Here is an 18,332-nt window from a genome sequence, read left to right on the forward strand (position 1 = left end):
CACTGGCCCCCCGACTATCGATAGTACCTAAAGCGACCTGCGCGAGCCAAAAATATATTTTTCTCAATACGTCAGGTGGTTGACCCCTTACAGCACGCAAAAAAGCTATTTTTTACTTACGCACAATAAACTTAATGTGTGATAAAATGATAATAGAATCAGAATATCTTAAATACTCATGTACTTGCAGTGATAAGAATCTGAACTAGAATTCAAATGTTGTAGATCTCTTTGAACGTCTCAGATCTTCAAGTTTTGCATTCTGGGTAACAGACCAAATTTTAAGATACTTGGTGAACTTTTCGGAGTTTCATTCAGTAATGTCTTATGGGATCGTATTCTGTGACAACTCTTCACTGACCCAGGAAGTGTTTCGCCAGAAATGTGTAATAAGGATAATATGTGACGCTGCCTTAGAAAATCTCGTAAAAGTGGCACAGCACCCTTAAAGTTTTAATTATCTCTAGAAAATGAAATGACGTATTTTGTTCTTTTGCTGATGTATGTCTGTAATCATGGCACACATTGAAATCCTAGTGCCAGAGTACCAAAGGACGCCCGTAGAAGAGTCAAAAGAAAATATGCATCAACTGATGGAGTGCCGTGTGGTTTATGTGCTTGGTGTCTGTTCTTTTGGACATGTCTGAAATATTAAATACAGCGCATTCGTATAACTGATTCGTCTCGATGGGCAATAAATCCACAATCTTCAGAGTGGAAGTATATTTACGTTCAACCTCCAGCGAGAGTCTAAAAATAGCGTGGACGGAGGACATGGGCAGGCCTGCGGACAGGGGGCACTAGGTGGGAGTCGCCCAGAGAGCGTGCCGAGATAGTCCTCGCAATTTCAGTAAACACTGTGTCATAGTGGTGCAGTGGTTAGCGCAAGTGTCTAGTAAACAGGAGATCACGGGTTCGAGTACCAGTCCAACATACATTTTCGCTCATCGACACTGATTCCGCATAAAATACCGATGCAGCTCATATCATTAGTTCCATCCCATTCCTTTCTCCCCCTCCAGCTTAATTTTTCACATTTGTTGTTACACTTTTTTTGAAATTTATAGGAAAACAACACTGAAGAATTTTAGTATATCCACTGTGGATGACGAACTGCGACTGTGATTTAAATGAGCGATTTATCTGGCAATAAATACGCAACCAGTCGCTTTTCTACGATTTATTCAACTATGAACATGTTTTCGAGCTACTGCAGGCTCATCATCAGACGGAAATGGCAGACCATCTCTCTATGACGAATCGGGAATCGAAAGAGATGGGTAGGCCTTTGTTCTAAAGTCCGGCGTATCACAATCGAGGTGATAGTGGGAAAAGACACTAATCAGTTTTCCATGTCTCACACGATATTTAAAGCATTGAGAGGAAACAGTTTGTTCCATCTCATTACAATTAGTTTTTGTTACATTATACGTTTCAACATTTTTTTAATTTAAATAGTGTAATATCTCGAGTGAAGAAGTGGTCTACCTATTTATTTAATTCAATTCATAATTACATTAAAGCACTCCCTTACCTAATCCCACTACGTTGCCTTGGGTTGATTAAGTTTGGGGTTTGTATTAAGAGTTGGTCTGCTGGTAGTGCCGAGGCAGAGATGTGGTCACCCTGTAGGTTGGTTAGTACCAACCTAAGCCTGGAGTAAAGACAGATATGATTCACCTGTTTGCCAGGGGGTAGTCCGGAGTTGGTAACAGGTGCCCCTCTCCTCCACGTAAGGGAACGGCCGTTGAGAGCCGCCATGATGTAGTCACTCTTGGGGTAGCGGCTGAACTCAGCGGACAGAATCGAGGGCAATCTCCGTCTTTGTCGCCAGTTTCATTGTAGGATGAGGTATTATGTTTTACACTGTTACTAACCCGCTCTTTTTCAGGACTGAAATAGTTAGCGTGTCGTAACGGCCATTCATTCATTTTTTTTTAGAAATTTTGCCTTTATAATTTAACTTTTCAGTTAGGGTTTCTTTTCCAGAGGCGAGCATGGGGGCTCGCGTTATCCCTTTACAGTGCTGCAATCACTTGGTGCCTTCAGCACACGAGAGCAGCAATAGCTCTAAAAAAATTGTATAGTTTCACTTTTAGGAGCAGCATTTTTTTGCAATGTTAAAGTAACCTGGGACCTCGCCCCGCCTAGTTAGCATGTGGTCGTAACGGCTGATGAGTAATTTGGATGACGATTCCGTGTGAAACCTGGTAGTAGATGCGTGTGTGACATACTCAAAGTTCTAAGCGTGTGGCGTAAAATTTTTCTAGACCATCTCATAAATTTTGTTAACGGTTCCTTTTTAACCCCCATTTGCATGCAGCACGTCCTAATTACTTTGATAAAGAATCGGTTGAGCGTATGAATGACTGGATAGTATGGAAATCAAGGACGAACAGAGGGGTGAGTACAAAGAAATTAGCTGTTTGTATCGGTCACCCACGTGGTGCCGAATTGCACTGCCAGCGAGCTGCCAGTTCGTTCTTGGAAATTAGTTATGGTGAGAATGCTTACGTGTGCTGTTAATTGATTATTTGCGTGTGCCGTTTTTCACAGGATTTTTTATTTTTAAGAATTTCCTTTCTTTTGTGAATATGGGATGTGACTGCGTCTGCTTTGTTCCCCAGTTTTTCCGCCAAAGAGAATTTTTGTTATTTGGCCCTAGTAGTAATCTTGGGTGCGAATTTAGATCACTGTCCCAGCAGACGGACCACAAGGGCAGCAACGTAGTCCCATCCTCTTTCCCAGCGCTTAAGTAGAAACGAGATGCCTGTTGGTTTAAGCACCTTCAGTTCGAGACAAAACTAGAAGATATTTGACTTGACTTTGTTTGCTGCCATTATTAAATTTGTAACGTTTTGGGGAATATAGATAATAAATGTCATATTAAGTTGGAAAATTTCTGGGATCTAGACGATAAATGACCTATAAACTGGATGTCATGGGTTTAGTGGTCATTACAAACCCCAGTCCTGTGTAGAGAGCAATGTTACCAACAAAGGGGTGTCTTTATAGATCATGATAGAGGGTGGCCTTTACTGACTTGCCCACTTGGTTGTTTTATCCCTCCCCCGCGTTATCCGTTGTGCAATATTAACATAAGAATCATCAGATCATTTAACTAAACGTCGGGCAGGCCCCTTAAATTCAATCCTTCCGAGCAATGTACCAAGCGGGCAAACGCGTGTCAGTGAGGCACCTTTGCCACACACACGTCCGGCACGCTCTAGCATCGATAGAAGGAAACAGAGGAGGAGAGATACAAAAAGGTAACGATGCATAACTAAACAGAAGGAAAATTTCAGCATGACAAATATCTCCGACTGCAGGACACCGCGACTGCTGACACACAGTCAGAAGGCTTGCCGACTAGACGCGCCACCTATTTTAGTCCGACTCAGATGACATCTTTAGTGCCTCGTCACCAAGCACCAATGTTGGGAATGTAACTCCGAGAGGAACGAGCAAGCAAATAGCGGAACTGCATGAATTCACAACCACCGAAAGAGAGCGAAGATCTGATTACCTTCGGGCAAGGCGATGCTGCGTGTTTTTTGGGACTAGCAAGGTGTGGTGTAAGCAGGTTAAGCCCGTAAGGGGCAAACCACCACAGGAATATGCTACCTGAATCTCCTGACTCGGTTATGGAAGGCTTTCAACGCGATGGGTGGCGGGTAGCTGTCCGGGTGGGTGAGTTTTCTCCACGACGGCGCCCCCTCTCATTCTACACTCCTGGAAATGGAAAAAAGAACACGTTGACACCGGTGTGTCAGACCCACCATACTTGCTCCGGACACTGCGAGAGGGCTGTACAAGCAATGATCACACGCACGGCACAGCGGACACACCAGGAACCGCGGTGTTGGCCGTCGAATGGCGCTAGCTGCGCAGCATTTGTGCACCGCCGCCGTCAGTGTCAGCCAGTTTGCCGTGGCATACGGAGCTCCATCGCAGTCTTTAACACTGGTAGCATGTCGCGACAGCGTGGACGTGAACCGTATGTGCAGTTGACGGACTTTGAGCGAGGGCGTATAGTGGGCATGCGGGAGGCCGGGTAGACGTACCGCCGAATTGCTCAACACGTGGGGCGTGAGGTCTCCACAGTACATCGATGTTGTCGCCAGTGGTCGGCGGAATGTGCACGTGCCCGTCGACCTGGGACCGGACCGCAGCGACGCACGGATGCACGCCAAGACCGTAGGATCCTACGCAGTGCCGTAGGGGACCGCACCGCCACTTCCCAGCAAATTAGGGATACTGTTGCTCCTGGGGTATCGGCGAGGACCATTCGCAACCGTCTCCATGAAGCTGGGCTACGGTCCCGCACACCGTTAGGCCGTCTTCCGCTCACGCCCCAACATCGTGCAGCCCGCCTCCAGTGGTGTCGCGACAGGCGTGAATAGAGGGACGAATGGAGGCGTGTCGTCTTCAGCGATGAGAGTCGCTTCTGCCTTGGTGCCAATGATGGTCGTATGCGTGTTTGGCGCCGTGCAGGTGAGCGCCACAATCAGGACTGCATACGACCGAGGCACACAGGGCCAACACCCGGCATCATGGTGTGGGGAGCGATCTCCTACACTGGCCGTACACCACTGGTGATCGTCGAGGGGACACTGAATAGTGCACGGTACATCCAAACCGTCATCGAACCCATCGTTCTACTATTCCTAGACCGGCAAGGGAACTTGCTGTTCCAACAGGACAATGCACGTCCGCATGTATCCCGTGCCACCCAACGTGCTCTAGAAGGTGTACGTCAACTACCCTGGCCAGCAAGATCTCCGGATCTGTCCCCCATTGAGCATGTTTGGGACTGGATGAAGCGTCGTCTCACGCGGTCTGCACGTCCAGCACGAACGCTGGTCCAACTGAGGCGCCAGGTGGAAATGGCATGGCAAGCCGTTCCACAGGACTACATCCAGCATCTCTACGATCGTCTCCATGGGAGAATAGCAGCCTGCATTGCTGCGAAAGGTGGATATACACTGTACTAGTGCCGACATTGTGCATGCTCTGTTGCCTGTGTCTATGTGCCTGTGGTTCTGTCAGTGTGATCATGTGATGTATCTGACCCCAGGAATGTGTCAATAAAGTTTCCCCTTCCTGGGACAATGAATTCACGGTGTTCTTATATCAATTTCCAGGCGTGTATATAGGACACACCCACACATGCTGCGTATTTGGTCAATTAAATTCTGCTTCATACCATTTATTCTCCTGACATGGTAGCCGGTGACATCTTCCTGTTGCCCTGAAGAAACCATCGCATGGCAGGGTTTCCCTGAATGACGACAAGCATATTCAAGAAGTGGAACATTTCCTGAACAGTTACGACGCAGACCTCTAAATCCAAGGTTCTCAACTAGTCATCAATCGTTGTGTTGCCTGGTTGCAGCTTGATTTTTTCCAGGTAGTAATTCAAACTTTATCTCTGCCAGTCGTAGACAACTTCTTTACTTGTACTGATAATGACCTAACTATTCATTTACTTACTCCAAAGGGACTCTGGTCGTATAAGAACAACGGTACGATATAACGAATAAATACATTTGCTATGCAATACCAGTTGTAATATTACCGATATCAGTGTCACTAAAACCGAGGTACTAAATATAGTTTCCCGAAATTTCTCCACCAAAGAAGAAGTAGCAAATATTCCAGAATTCGAATAGAGAGCATCTGAGAACACGAGTAACTTAGTAGGTACAGTCGATGTAGCGAAGCAATTCAAATCACTTAATAAAGGCAAGTTTTCTGTCTAGGCTGCATACCATTTTGATTCATTTCGGAGTATGCTAATACAATAGCTCTATATTTAACAACTATACACAACCACTCGTTACACGAAATATCGATACCTGGGCACGAGAAAACTGCACAGTTCAAACAAATACTGAGGAAAGAATACAGACGTACTCCGATGAATTATAGACACACAGCTCTGATACTGATTTGCAGCAGAATTTTTGGCTGTGAATTACCTGAGTGAAAATTAATCTGTTGACATACTCAGCACGGTTTCAGATAACATCGTTCTTATGCGACAGAAGTAGCTGTTCACACAAATTAAAGAGTGCCATTGACAGAGGAACTCAAATTGGTTCCATTTTTGTAGATTTCCAAAAAGATTTTTAAGCCGTTCCTCTCTCGCGGATTCCCAACAAATGTATACCTATGGAGTAGTATCCCAGTTTTGGGACTGGATTTGTAATTTCCTGCCAGAAAGATCCCAGTTCGTAGTAGCTGCCGAAACGTAATCGAGTAAAACAGAAGCTATACCTGGCGTTCCCCAAGGACGTGCTATACTTCCTCTGCTGTTCCTAAAAACCTAGAAACGGAGACAAGCTGAGCGGACCTCTTAGATTGTTTGCAGATAATGCTGTCTTTTATCGTCTAGTAAAGTCGTCAGATTATCAAAACAAATTGCAAATTGATTTAGACATGCTATCTGAATGATGTGAACAGTATCAATTGACTCTGAACAGCAAAAGGTATGAAGTCGCCCACATGAAACTAAAGGAATTCGTTAAATTTCGGTTACACGATTTAAAGACTGTCAATTCAATCAAATACTCAGGGATTACAGTTACGAATAACTTACATTGTAACCAAAACACACAAAATGTTTTGGGAAAGGCGAACTAAAGACTGCCTTTTATTCATAGAATACTTAGAAGATGCAACAAATCTACCAAAGCGTCAGCCTACGTTACACATGTCCATTCACTTCTGCCGGCCGGTGTGGCCGTGCGGTTCTAGGCGCTACAGTCTGGAACCGAGCGACCGCTACGGTCGCAGGTTCGAGTCCTGCCTCGGGCATGGATGTGTGTGATGTCCTTAGGTTAGTTAGGTTTAATTAGTTCTAAGTTCTAGGCGACTGATGACCTCAGAAGTTAAGTCGCATAGTGCTCAGAGCCATTTGAACCATCCTCTTCTGGAGTATTGCTGCTCGATATGGAATACTTAACAGATACGATCACGAATGATATCGAAAATGTTCATGGAAGGGCTTCTGATTTTATATTATCACTAAAAAGAGGGGAGAGTGCCATAGATATGATACGTGATCTGCGGCGGTAGTCATTAAAGCAAATATATTTTCACGTTATTTCAGCCACAAACTTTCTCTTCCGAATGTGAAAATATTTTGTTGACTTCCACCTATATAAGGAAAAATGATCATGGTAAGAAAATGAGAGAAATCGATGCCAGCGAAAAGATATAACGTAAGAGAAATAATCTGTAACAGGTTTGATGAAACCTCTGCCAACCTCTTAAGTGAGAATTGCAGAGCAGTTAAGCAGGTGTAGATAAAGATATAACGTCTAATATTAATTTACTTTTCACTTACATCTACAGATAACTACAAGATGTCAATGGAATAATAGTTTATTTTTTCATAAGTTGTTTCGAGCTATTTGTGACCCATCTTCTTATGCGTGCCCCAATGTCAGATGATCTTGAAATGGCTTGAAACTAATCACGAAAATAATATTACTAAAACTATGCAAGTGTGAACATTGACGCCCGTATCATACGCCATCTGGGAACCACTGACATACAAGTCATGAGGGTACTGATGGATGGATGCCCACGTTAGAATGCCTCGACAGCTGTGTCGTACGTCCCCTGCACACGGGAGCCCGTAGCAGAAAATTTCTTAACTAGACGCCAAACGTAAGAACTGGCAGTCAATTTGGCCCACGACATGGAGTCTCTAAAAGTTCGTGATTATCCGGGCTAGGTGTACTGACACAGTAGTTGCGCGAGAAGACTGGAAGCGGCATTCCACAAATTCCGTATGGGAATGGGAGGCATGGGGTACTCAAAGGAAGTACCAGGACATATAAAAGAGAACGTGGACCGTACGGAAATTAAGAAGAGAGATGACCCAGGTATTGGGCGTTATTCCACAGCCGCGAAGGAAGAGGGGTTGAATCAAGGCCGGAGGTCGGCTTATGAAAACGATATTTTGCACTGCTGACGAGGAAAGCATTCGAAGCGCGAACGACACCGTAGAAGAGGTTAAGCAGTGAGCAAAAAAGGAACGAAGATGCCAATGATTGGCACACGACGCAGACTGCTAGTTAAGGGAAGGACGTATTGAATAACACGTGACTACTACGACAACTGACTGGAAAAGTAACTCAATATGCCAGAGCTACAGAAGAGGCAGTTAATCAGAATATCAGGAAACTACAAACCGAAGTAGAAGTCTTAGACAGGGAAGCAGTAAGGACAAAATGATTGCAGTCCATAGAAGATAGTGTTTGGGAAGCATGAGGGGAAGTAACAGAATTACAGGAGGCTGTCCAGCAGGTTGTAAGAAGTCAGTTAGGGATAAGGTTACTATCGCCAGACCAATATTTAGAGGGTCTAAGGAAAGTGCAGAAGAAACTACCACCGGAGGTGACGTTGGTTTTAGAACCCAAGCACAAAAACGTACCTTTTTATTTCAATCTAACCGTAGTATCGGTGAGAACTGATGGAGGGAAAGTTTACATTTCAGCTTCTATACGAGAAGCAAGGAAACAAGACGTTACAAGTGCTACATCCTTCATGCGTATATTGTCATGTGAGGCGTATTGAAGAAATTTGTAAGAGTAAAATCGCAGTGACTATTATTAATTGCAAAAGTCAAGAGAAGGTATGTGGAAATGGAGGAAGCCTTGTTACAAAAATGCCGCCGAGGGGAAATCACAGTCTGTCCGAATATGGTAATAAAAGAGGGGCAGGATTCCTGTGCAGTGAAATTTGCTAATGGCACAAAAGCAGGTGAGAGAATGCAATAAAGAAGTGATCGAGCTGGCGCAGGTCGAGACGCATTGGTTGTACTCTACCTTTGACATTATGGTAGTAGTGAATGGCTTTTCGAGCAGCGGAAGCTTACATCAGGTAGCATTAAACTGGAGTGCTTTGTTATTGAATGGAAGAGCGTGAGAGATAATGGGGACTGCTTTCCATCTTGCGATTTCAGGGATAACTCACCTGAATACTCCGTAGCCTCTTTTTTATTGGCCAGAGCACATGTTCTGTTGAGCATAGTCCTTGTTTTGGTATCTAGAAGACGGAGCACAAGATTGAGTATGGACCTAGCCATCGTTAACATTCCAGTCGATTGGATACCCCGAATATAAAAGCACAAGAAGGAAGATGAACGCACAAGAGGGTAGTATTAAGGACAAGTCATTCATTTCAGCTCGTATGTTGGAATAGTGAGTCAGAAGTTATCGTTTAAGAAGCCTATTAATGAAATAAGTTCCACGATGTGTGAGTTACGGAACAGTGCAAGGGCCCCTGTACAAATGTGTGTGGGTAAGTGATACTGTTAAGGAAACCTCATGTTAGAATAAGTCTAAAGAGGCGAAACAGGGTCAGAAGGGCCATTCGCCAGGATCTCTACTGTAAAGGGTAATCTAGTTTGGTAGATCTGACGGACCAGGTCTTGATAAAAATGAGGGCATTGCAGCGTATCGAGCATCAGTCACAACACGTGCCAGAGTGGAAGTGAACTGCAACAGAGCCTGCCGCAGGCAGGCAACACTGTTATGCATTGCGAAGCAAAACACGGCCAACGGGCCATCTGGGTACGGTATAGCAACTGCCGACGCTAATGTGGGCTACCAGAAAGACAGAAGTCTTTCCTCACTTGCCACCGCTGAAGTGTTTAGAGTGTGTGCCTCATACACTAAACGAACACAGTCTGGAGCGTAGAAGTATTCAACTATTTGTGTACAAAAATATTCTCGTCGCAGTGTCAAAACCCACGAGTCTGTGGTGTCTGCTGCGACTTCCTGGAATGCACCGCGGTGTCCGCTATTCGGCCATGGGGCAGGACAGCCTGCCCTGAGTCACGAAACCAGCCGCTGCTGGAACCGAGAGTCGCCCGCCCGCTGGAGGGAGGTCATGGCCGCTCCCACATAACTGTCCGCTGCACTGCTGCGCTGTCGTCACATGCTGTGCTGTCATCACGGTCGCAGCCAGAGACATCGCTGACAACAGCATTCGAGTGATGCCACGCTCGGCTCCGTTCTTTACACTGCCATCAATACCGGACATCTATAGTTTCACATGAGAGGCAAGTGGTCGCCTCCACCAAGCTGTTACCCACGTACTACGGCCGTAAACAAGTTAATGAAACAAATCATAATCCAAGCGTCTAAACATGTAAAACTGACGCAAGGAATTGTATGAAAATGAAATACGAATTACTGAGAAACAGGAAAGGAAGGAACTGCAATTATTTGAAATGTGATTCTGCAGGGGAGTGCATAAATTGAAAGAGGAAGTAAGGTAAGGATTAAATTTGGTAGGAAAACATACACTATGTGATCAAAAGTATTCGGACACCTGGCTGAAAATGACTTACAAGGTCGTGGCGCCCTCCATCAGTAATGCTGGAATTCAATATGGTGTTGGCCCACCCTTAGCCTTGATCACAGCTTCCACTCTCGCAGGCACACGTTCAATCAGGTGCTGGATGGTTTCTTCGGGAATGGCAGCCCATTCTTCATGGAGTGCTGCACTGAGGAGAGGTATCGATGTCGGTCGGTGACGCCTGGCACGAAGTCGGCGTTCCAAAACATCCCAAAGATCGTACAATGAAGGCTTTCACGACCGGATTGTACTGTTGTTGATAATTCATCCGGGTTATATGGCCATGATCCATGGAATACTTATATTCCTAGCGTTTCGTCCAATACTACGTTGGACATCTTCAGAGGTATGGCTGGTCCTGTTGAGTCCTGCCGACTCTGAGGATGTCGAACGTCGTATTGGACGAAATGTTAGGAATAGAAGTATTCCATGAACCACGGCCATATAACCCGGAAGAATTATCAACAACATCCCAAAGGTGTTATGCAACATTCAGGTCAGGACTCTGTGCAAGCCAGTCCATTACAGCGATGTTATTGTCGTGTAACCACTCCACCACAAATGGCTCTAAGCACTAACATCTGAGGTCATCAGTCCCCTAGACTTCGAACTACTTAAACCTAACTAACCTCAGGACAGCACACACATCGATGCCCGAGGCAGGATTCGAATCTGCGACCGTAGCAGTAGCGCGGTTCCAGACTGACACGCCTAGAACCGCTTTGCCACAACGGCCGGCACTCCACCACAGGCCGTGAATTATGAACAGGTGCTGGATCATGAAGCATGCAATCGCCATCCCCGAATTGTTCTTCAATAGTGGAAAGCAAGAAGGTGCTTGAAACATCAATGTAGACCTGCGCTGTGATAGTGCCACGCAAAACAACAAGGGTTGCAAGCCTCCTCCATGAAAAACACGACCACACCATAACACCACCGCCTCCGAATTTTACTGTTGGCACTACAAACGCGTGCACATGACGTTCACCGGGCATTCGCCATACCAACACGGTGCCATCGGATCGCCACACTGTGTACCGTGATTCGTCACTCCACACAACGTTTTTCCACTGTTTAATCGTCCAATGTTTACGCTCCTTACACCAAGCGAGGCGTCGTTTGGCATTTACTGGCGTGATGTGTGGCTTATGAGCAGCGGCTCCACCATGAAATCCACGTTTTCTCACTTCCCACCTATCATAGTACTTGCAGTGGACCCTGGTGCAGTTTGGAATTCCTGTGTGATGCTCTGGATAGTTGTCTGCCTATTACACGTTATGACCATCTTCAGCTGTCGGCGGTCTCTGCCAGTCAACAGAGGAGGTCGACATGTACGCTTTTCTGCTGTAAGTGTCCTTTCACGTTTCCATTTCACTATCACAACGGAAACCGTGGACAAAATGTGTTCAAATGTGTGTGAAATCTTATGGGACTTAACTGCTAAGGTCATCAGTCCCTAAGCTTACACACTATTTAACCTAAATTATCCTAAGGACAAACACACACACCCATGCCCGAGGGAGGACTCGAACCTCCGCTGGGACCAGCCGCCCAGTCCATGACTGCAGCGCCCTTGACCGCTCGGCTAATCCCGCGCGGCAACAGTGGACATGGGGACGTTTAGGAATGTGGAAATCTCGCGTACAGACGTATGACACAAGTGACACCCAATCACCTTGTAACGCCGGAAATACATATCCTCCTATTTCCATCTATTGTACTATAATTTTTTTCCTTGTTTTGTTACCTCAAGATATGACATTTCTGTGTCTTTATATATTGTAATTGTTTTACTATTTGTATATATACATATATATATATATATATATATATATATATATATATATATATATATATGCATTTATGTCGATGTATAATTGGTTTCTTTTGTAAATATTATTTGTATTTTTACGCTGGGTCTTACCTAGGGAAAACTATGCTATCGAACCATTACATCGATAGGTCGTTTGGAGAACGAAAGTGTTTAGGACCTTTGGTAGTGTTAACTCTGCCGCGTGGAGCGCGGGCAGAGGGGGTCTGGCTGGGGTAGTGCAGTGGAGCAGGTGTGTTGTGTGACGCTCCCGCGAGTTGCCGCGCTTTCGGAATTTGGCTGCACGTAATTGCGCTCGAGTTGCTATGATAGTTTCTGACACGGTGTCGCGGACTGGAAGCATTAGATGGCGCACATCAAGAGCCCGTTTCGCCTGGTGATCGTGTCGAGAAGGAGGCGCGCCAACATCCCAGCTTCTGCAACAGCGACGGCCGACAATGAGTGACTGTCGCCACTTCCTCGATCGACGGTTTCAAACCTTCAGTCAACCAACAAGGAAGACTGGAAGCACGTAAAGTTTTAGAACTGTATGGCAAACCTCAGCTTTTCAAACTGTTCCATTTTCATAACTAAATTACAGCAACGTAGCATGAACCTTTGTTGCTCATTGTCCCAATTGCATTACCAAGCAGGGTCCCTTCCTTTGCCGGAATGAACCCGAGTGTCGTTGAAATTCAAACGTCAGCATCATTCGATTTCACTGCTTTAATTTCAAAGTTCAGTTAAGGTATTCATAGCTGGCTACAATATTTAGATTACACAAGCACAAATTAAGAGTGCGAGTTTTGTTACCGTATTTTAGCTTACCTGTGACTGCAGCTCAGCTTGGTACGTACTAAATTTTTCTATTGTTAATTGTTCAGAATCATTTAATTCAAGTTCAAAGTTAAATCTCTTATTTTTAAATTGCGTAGATTCAAGTAGCTTTTGAAATGATTATTGGGTTAGCCCAAGACTAACCTTATTTTACTAAATTTCGTAGTGCTTCAGAAACAAAGCTCACTATTAATTTCAGTCACTAAATTAACTTTCAATTTTCCGATTTTATTAATTCTTTTGCTAAATTAAGTCAGAGTTTAGCGACATTTATTACTTCTGACAAACTTTCAGTTTTCACACTACGCGTGTCAACCTTCAGTTGCCACGCTTCTAGTGCCAATTATATGTGCAATAACCTTTCTTTTTCAGTTACTATAGTAATTGTCCATAGGACTGGCGACCGTAATTTTCCCCAAATCTCAAATATCTAATTACCGCTAATTAATTGTTAACGTAACGGCCGCACATTTACTTTCATTATTAACTTTACCCCTTTTCAAAATTAATTTCCACCAGTTTCATTTGCATTTTTCCTTTCATTTAGATGTAACCCTTTCCTCCCTCTTTACCGACAGATGAACTTCGGTGACGATTGCTTTTCCCAAATTTCCATTAGGTACACGCGGTTTAATTTTTCACTGTCAGTAAGGTCGATAAGTGAGGGGGAGGTTAGAACCTGACCACGTTCGAAGTGCGTGAGTTCCGCGGAGCGCCCCATTCTGCTCTCTTAGGATGTCTAATGACTACTGAAGTCACTGATATGGAGTACCTGGCAATAGGTGGTAGCACTACTCACCTAATATGAAAAACGTATGCTTTGTGGGGTGCCCGGATACTTTTGATCACAAAGTGTAGATGAGGAAACAATCAAAACTTCAGGCAATGGCACATGGCAGACGAACATAAGCAAGAGCACGATGAAACACTTAATCATAAAACAATCATGAATTTAGAAGCAGTAAATGAGAATAAAACAGTTGGGGCAGCCAAAACCAGAATATGTAGTACAGTTTACATCAGTCTTTGTTGATAGCAAAGAAACCTGTGAAAAATCATCAGAAAATAGAATTAGATGGAGCATTACATCAAAATATTTGGAAGTTAAAATGGCTCTGAGCAGTATGGGACTCGACTTCTGAGGTCATCACTCCCCTAGAACTCAGAACTACTTAAACGTAACCAACCTAAGGACATCACACACATCCATGCCCGAGGCAGGATTCGAACCTGCGACCGTAGCGGTCTCGCGGTTCCAGACTGTAGCGCCTAGAACCGCTCGGCCACTCCGGCCAGCAGAATATTTGGAAGATCGGCAAGAGTTCAGGATGGCATGGATCCATGACTGACCCTCAAAAAAGTTATTATCGACACAGATTTCTAGTTCCACGCAAGGTTAAGGTATTCCTCTGACTGACTTTTCACAGTGAACTTTGAATCTCATATTCACATTAGTGCTAAAAATTGATTTACTTTTGTTCGTTTCCCAACTCTCAATGTTGAGCAATGGTGGACTGTGCTGTAAGCTTCAGACGTCAGTCATTTTAGCACAGAATACCGTGTACTTCCATTGATAATTGTGAACATTCCATAAATACATAATGTTCCCGGGAGGAAAAAAAATCAGTTGCGCTAATGAATGTTATATATGGCAGAATTTTCAGGTCTGAAGCGTCATCGTAATATATAATTAACGTGGTGCAACATTTTTGCGTGCCATGTCACAAACCGTGACTGCAACACCGCGGAGGCAGCTATCTCCTGCAGCGCCTGTCCATCACAACGTTGCCGACACCTGTCCCGGACCGGCAAAAGTATCTTCGCGCTCTGATTAGCTGTGCGTTACCTCGTGAACACTCTGACGCGCTCCAAAAATAAACGACGTAATCTAATTACTTTATTAATAAGCATGCTCTTCACGGTGACTGGTCTCATTTTGCGAGCCCTGTTTCCTGCATTGTCCGTTTCCGAAATTTCACGCTTACGGTTTCGAGGATTAAAATTTTCACTGCAAAAATGGTTCCTGTGGCGTTTTTGCCCTGTCCTCGTTGCGCTGAAGCGATCTGCACCATTGTGTGTGTTTAAACAGCTCTCCCTTTCCTTTATCCACAAATTAGCATCGCACGAGTGCGTCCATTTTTTCCACTGGCTAGGTAGTTTTCGCAGTGCTGTTTAGTTGCGGGGACCTAAAGCTGTAGCAAACCCATTAGTGTTTTGCAGAAATGGAGTTTCCGATTTATGGATGCCATGATTTCCTAGCGCCGAAGTGCCAGGCGTATGCAGGTTGATTTGAAAATACCTTACTGAAAAAAATATTGCGCCATCATAAAATAATAGCATTTTTACTATACAGGGTGATTATAATTCGAGTTAAACTTACAAAACGCTGTAGAAATAACAGCACTGGTCAGAATAACGTCAAATTGAAACAGATTATTATCGGAGAAGGGGGAAACGTGTGGCACAAAAAAAAGTGGGAAAATTGATCGACATATGGCGCCGTATATGTCAGAATACGTAACTGAAAACACCTGTCATGCGCACGACCCAGTGAAGTTAGTATGAACATGCCGGGTACACGGCTTTTCCTCCTTCCGCGTCTGCGACGTTCGCCATGACTGTCTCAATGCAGGATCGCGCTTTGCTTGTAAAGCTGTATTACAAGAATGATGACTGTGCACACGTCGCTCTGCAGAAGTGCGGACACTGAAGGGATTGAAAAAAGGCGTTGGTCCGATGACTGCCGTGGGTCCGGAGAAACTGCTTCGGAAACTCGTAAAGACGGGTTCTTTCGGTGTGCAACCTGGTAGAAGGAGGAAACGAATTGATTAAACGTCAGTGGAAGCAGTGGCCACAGCAGTGCAGGAGGAAACGAGTGGTGGTGTGCAAACGTGTAGTGCACGGAGAATTGACCGAACACTGGACATACCCGTGAGCACGGTGCGTAAAATCCTACGAAACATCCTTCTTTTCTATCCACTCAAAATTACCTACGTGCATGTGTGTTTCCTGTTCACCTTGTAACAACAACAACGCTGTACTATTGTACATGTAATAATTTTTTTCTTCTGATTTTCGATAAATTAGTGTAATCGATGTTCTGATTTCATTTCTTTTTTGTTCCATGCCATTATGTTAAAGAAACTGTAAACAATTTTCGATGTGAATATTAATGTTTATGTCAAATTTCAAGCAATATTATAACAGAATTGAAATGTAAGAAACGTTGAAACTATTGTAAGATGTTAAAATTGTAATCGTGCGTCTGGTCCACACATAGGCAATGTATTAGGATATGTAGAATGCAAGACCTCGGGTGAATACCCTGTCTGTAGGGGAGCGGTAAAAGGTGGATGGCAGGCGAGCGCGGGAAAATGCACACGGGCACTGCACGGCATAACGGGCTCAGCAGTAGTAGTCGGAGTTGGGCATTGGTCTGAGCAACACGTTCTGGATCGAGGAGGTTCTCCTGGAAGACGTAGTTTCATTGAGCCTCGGATATGTCGTTCCGACGCCTATACAGCATGGCAAAATTCCATAGGCACTAAATGGAAAAGTATTGCGACGCTATGAAGAAGTGAAGTGCCGATACATCAAGAGCCATTGCTGTGGTTGTATGTGTGCTCCGTGCCTCGCCATCTCGCCGCCCGCCAACCGCCGCATCGATACGAACAGGTTGAAGCTTTTAGTACTGTATTCGTGTGGGCCAGTGTTACTTCTGTTCCATACTGTTCAATAACAACTTAAATTTTACCAGAACTGTCCTGTCATTTAATTATCCTCATCACTAACCTAGACAGGGTCCTTTTCAAATGTTGTGCAATCCGAGTGTCCCGAGATGAAAAAGCAAAGTTTGTGTTAATAATAATTACCTGCAGACCTAGCTATGTTAGAATGATGTTTAAAGAACTTTTTTTGTTAATGAACTATTAGACGAATAACAAAGGTCTGACAAAGTTGGAAGATAATTTTGATATCGATTTAGAGATGAAGTTTAATTATTTTGAGAAAGATATAATGGTATTTAAATGAGCAGGAAACAAGAAAAAAAAGAGTAGTAACTCATATATTGGAAACCTTGAGTGCATAATGACTTCGGTAATTAATTGTTTTAATACAGTGATCATAACAGTTTCAAGGTCCCCCCCATCCGTTTTTCTTATTCATTTGAATTCTGTAGTGTTCTAGACTGATTTGATCAGCAAAGTTAAAGTCAGTATAAAAAACTAAAATTTATTAGTGTTTTACCTTTATCAAAATTGACATTGTGTGTGTGATTCGAAAGTGCTATTTCTAGGGTAACCTATGCCCGATTTTAATCAGATCAATAGACAGTACGAAGTTTTGTAGTAAACATTATAGTGTAGTGTTATGTATTTATGGTTTATCCCTATCAGTACAGAAAGTGAAATTATCAGTTCAATAGATTTTCTGGTTTTAAAATTTACCATATTATGCTGCGTTACTACGTGTTGTTTTGCTTGAACGTACATCAACTTGTACAGGGAAGAAACTCAGTTAATGCTGTGTTACTACGTGTTGTTTTGCTTGAACGTACATCAACTTGTACAGGGAAGAAACTCAGTTAATGCCTAATTAGGCTGGCGACCGTATTATTAACAAATTGGTAGCATCTTCTGAGTTGTTTCTTGTCCGCCCTGACGTGTAGTTGCATTTCGGACTTGCTTGACGTATCGTTGTTATTACAGAGTGGGTGTAAGTCTGATTTGCCTCCATTCAGGTACACGCGGTCAATTTCTATACAAAAATCCTTTCTCATAAGGTGAAGCCCGTCAACTTACCATAGTACAGGCTTTAATGAGTATCGTGTGCACAAAGCGCAGCGTTACAACCTGCCACAACAGAGTTTTAGAATCTCTTGCTCTCGTGGAAGTGGACAATGATTGGCCGTGGAAGATTTTGTGGACAGACGAACCCCACCTCCATCTGACAAGATATGTCAATACGCAGAATTGTCGAATATGGGCAACGGAAAATCCACGCGCAAATCAACCAGTACCACTGTATCCTGAAAACGTCACTGTGTGGTGTGGATTTACGGCATCATTTAACATAGGGCCATATTTTTTTCGAAGAGACAGGTGCTTCAGGTCCTGTTACCTGTAACGTCACTGGTAAGCACTATGAGTGTCTTTTGCGCAACCACGTCATTCCAGCTCTCCAACAGCGTGGATGGGATCATTTTTGTGCAAGATGTCGCACCTCGGCACATTGCAAATCCAGTTAAGCAGCTGCTGAAGCACCATTTCGGAAATGCTAGAATTATCAGCCGCCATCTCCCTACAGC

This window comes from Schistocerca americana, chromosome 1, assembly GCF_021461395.2.
Source record: "Schistocerca americana isolate TAMUIC-IGC-003095 chromosome 1, iqSchAmer2.1, whole genome shotgun sequence".
Lineage (NCBI taxonomy): Eukaryota > Metazoa > Arthropoda > Insecta > Orthoptera > Acrididae > Schistocerca > Schistocerca americana.